The sequence below is a fragment of the Lepisosteus oculatus genome, unplaced genomic scaffold, assembly GCF_040954835.1.
Source record: "Lepisosteus oculatus isolate fLepOcu1 unplaced genomic scaffold, fLepOcu1.hap2 HAP2_SCAFFOLD_58, whole genome shotgun sequence".
Classification (NCBI taxonomy): Eukaryota; Metazoa; Chordata; class Actinopteri; order Semionotiformes; family Lepisosteidae; genus Lepisosteus; species Lepisosteus oculatus.
The window spans coordinates 793,678-797,838 of record NW_027168128.1 but is presented as its reverse complement, the minus strand read 5'-3'; positions in this window follow the sequence as shown (position 1 = coordinate 797,838).

Below are 4,161 nucleotides of genomic sequence, written 5' to 3'. Positions count from 1 at the left end.
TCTTTCTTGTATTTGTTAGGACCTGTGCTACTGCATTTCGAACAAGTAGTAAGGGATTTATTGTTTTCTTGGGAAGCCCACAAAACCGAGCATTATAATCATATCCACATCAATGTGAGCAATGGAGAAGTCAAATTAACGTGTCTAAATATCATCTAGTTCTATCCCAGGGAAGAGGGCTGTTGCCTACACAGACGACAAGACACAAAACGCTCAACTGTGCAAAACACGCATAAGGACATCAGTCAGGAGGAACAAGGTAAAGTGTTTTTACTTCTTCACCATGGTCATGTAGTTTCACTCCAAGCACTGTCATATGAAATAACTGTGGAAACGATATCCCCAACATTTTGGGTTGTTGCATTTTGCTTCAATTAATTTTAACCTTTTCTTTTAGACATTAAGAGGAAGGACACATTCACCCTTGGTAGAGATTCAGTTGTTCTATGAGATGTCAAGGTGAGAATTAACTACTTCAGGCATAAGTCAATCCACATGACTGAAAAAGGGGCAATGAACAGGATATGGGGATTTTGCTAGTTATAAAGTACAATAATCATCATTACATGATCTAAGACTACTGAAGTATAAGCTGTGTCCCTGACTGATTAATTAGCAAATTCATCTTTGTAGAGTGCAGCTACTATCTATTCACTGGCATTTCCTTAAAACAACTGTATTCCCACATTCTGAATATGGAGTGAGATCATGTAAGAATGTTGGACTTGTAATAACTAATTGAAGGATAATAATAATCAACGAAAGTGCTTAAAAGTATCAACAAATGCCTTCAAAGTACTTGACACGTACTTTGCTTTCAAAAGTGAAACATAATTAATGCTTACGTAAGATTTCTCTTGACTTCTCAGGAGTATACTAACTCCAAGGACAAGTAACATCACAAACCATTATTTAAGTGCTGATGTTGGAGCTGCAATACTACTACCAAGACAAAAAATGATACAGGTAACACTGCTTTCAGATTTCTAAGAATTGCTAAAATAGTATGTTTACAGAGCATTCAGAGTCTCATAGAGAAAATTTGAGAATATGACAAGTTCCTACCATCTCAAACACTGCCAATCTAGAACAAAAAGAAAGTACTTGAACGCCTGCAGTAATCGAACACAAACCAGAACATATCAGTGCATGACAATGAAATGTAGTCACAAAATGATTCTACCCTTTCAAGTCCCAAAAAGGACCGAGGAACTTACCGGAGGCGATACCTGGATTTCAAACAGAGTACAATGTAGCCACTGTAGGGGAGAAGATCACAGAGAGCTCTTCTCAGATTGCTCAGAGTCAGCCCCAGCACCCTGTCCTGACTGAAGCAGACAAAGTGGTCAAACAGGTAGGTAGAAATGAGTAAGGAACAGAGAGTATGGTTATTCTTGCATTGTTTGTTCGTCTGTCAAAGAAAAGAGTGCTTCTGACTTTTGTCAATGTTCATCTTTATTTTAGGAGAAGAACAAACGGTGGTATCACACTTTGCTCAAGTGTATGATGCCATGTGTGTACAGCAGACATCACCAAAGGAACAGGAGACACCTGAGTAGAGAACAAGAATATGAAAAGACTGATGAAAAAAAGCACCAGGAGAAATCCACTGAATATGCACAATCTCGTACAGTATTTCAATAAAAAGTTTCAGTGTTGTTTTTAGTGTCGTCGTATTGCATACATTTAAAACAATTTGTCTTGTTTAATGAACAATTTCATTTACTTTCGTAAAAAGTGTTGTTTACTGTAGTCCTAGCATGGATGCAATTGTTAGAAAAAACGGGAATGAAAAACTGAATGTTTCATACAATATGGGTTTGTGTTAACCCACACACCTAAATGAAATGTTTGATTACATTTACAAGACATAACACATAGTTCAGTTGAGTGTGAAAGGGAACAACAGAGAAAGTCACAAACAAAACATTTGTGAAGGACTTGATGAATGTTTTTTCTTTAGAAATTACAAAAAATAAAGAATTTTTCAACAAGATGTCTTTCTATAGCGAGTTTCATTTGAGATAGTCTTTTCTTAGAAGTGCAAGAGTGGTACTCCCTACAACTTATTCCCCAATTTGATCATTCTCAGAAATTAGGAAACGGAAACCACACCTACTGTAATATTAGACCTTGTAACAAGGCAACTAGGTTTCAATGGCTTAAATGGTGCAGAAAGAGGCTCATGTATAATGACCTCCAGTGTCCCACAGGTTTCCCAAATCATTTCTTAGAGTATGGAAAAAGAGGAAATAAAGTGTCTACAGAAAGCGTATACCCCCTTGAACTTTGATCAGTTTGTTGCGCCAGTGCCAGAGTTTCATGCAATTAAATGAGGACCTCTTTCTCACACCACATATGTTATACTTTCAATGGGAAAAAAGGAAATATTACAATTGTATACATTTTCACCCACATGTTAATATTTGGTAGAAGCCCTTTTCACAGCAATTTCAGCTGTGAGTCTGTTGGTAATGGGCTCCACCACCTCTGCATCAACAAGATTTGATAATATTTGAGAATTTCAGAAGTCTGTCTGGTTTAGCTGAAGAATCAGTTAAGGTAAGTTTCAGGAAGAGCATCTGATTTCTTTCAATAAAGCAGAACAGAGAAAAAACACACAATACAAAATCATGAGAATTTGTATCCATATGACACTTTGACTCGAATACTTTTATCAGACCTACACAGAGTATATACTGTACACACTTTTTCAGCCCAGGTTTATACATTTGATACATTTGGAACTGCCACTTGTAGGTGTTTTTGTGTCTTAGCTCAACACTGTGAAACCTGTAGTTACAAACATGGAGGATGAAGACATGAAGACATATATTGTACCTCTGACCGGCCTACCTTCCAAGAGGTGAAAGATGAAACTTTTCCTTTATCGTCAACTCAGTGAATGTCTTTAAACTTTCGAAAACTGTAGCAAAGAATAAGTAAAAAAAAATATTTTCATTGGACCCACAAAAAAGTCAAAGTTGTCCATAGAAATGCCCGTCTAAATCAGAAATCTACAGCACAAAGGCAGTGGCCTTTCGGGACATAAAAATGAAATCAGACTTAACTCAGAAGAATTGCCCTTGGTCACGGACATCTTGCTATCAGTCACTACAAAGATGTTTTCTCTCGTGCCATGGCTTGCCTGACTTGCTTCTTCAGCTGGATGGCTTCTGGTCGCTGGTCAGGATCGACAGCCAGCATGTCCTGGAGCAGTGTCCTTAGCTCCATGCTTATGGCTCTATTTACTTTCAGGGGGATGTGGAACTGCAGCCAGGGGTTCTCACGCAGGGCCTCTCCAACAGGCCCTGACAGACATATGCTCCTGTATCGGAAACACACTTTAGTTCAATTCTAAAATATTTCTCATAGGACTGAAGGAACCTTTGCCTGTTAAGAGTTAACAATTAGGTCCTCAAGAACTGTTTTACGGTTTTCCACACTCCTGGCTGGCCAAGGTCTCTTTAAGGTCTCTTAAGTGGAGGTGTAACTCATGTATCCTACATGTGATTTAGCAACATGAAAGGGAATAGCTTCTTATCGGATTATGGTCTTGGTTAACTGCCTAAGGCTGACCTAAGTGCCTAACTTTCTGACTTTCTTTATACCTTATATGTTACGAAGCTCTTCTGACCAATCAGAAATGTATGCTTTATGTATGAACATTTTGCTCATCAAAGTGAGTGAGAGACAAGGTTAACAGAAATTAGCCACGGCAGTAAATGACAGCATATTTTTTCGTTCTTAAATGGTCTCTACCTGGCACACCTGCAGTGCAAACTGACACACACTGTTTAGAGAAACAGCTACTCTATTACTAATATTAATGAAACATTTCTTATTCTATGGAACAAAAACAAACAGTAAAACTAAAACACAGATCTCTTAGCTTCCTATTTCATGAACCAGATGACTGAATGACCAAGCCTAACTAATAGCCAGAACCCCAGTTAACCCTCCGTAACACAAAGTTTAACCACACGACAGGAACTCTTTCAAACTGAGTGAAAATCATAAATGGATCCATAACTTTACATCAATTTACTATGTTGTGCCAATACCTGCATTTACATTTAGAACGAATGATGTCATAGAACCAGCATCACACCAGTTCCAGGTGTCTCCAAGGAGACAACAGAACTTCAGTTGTGTTTGCTA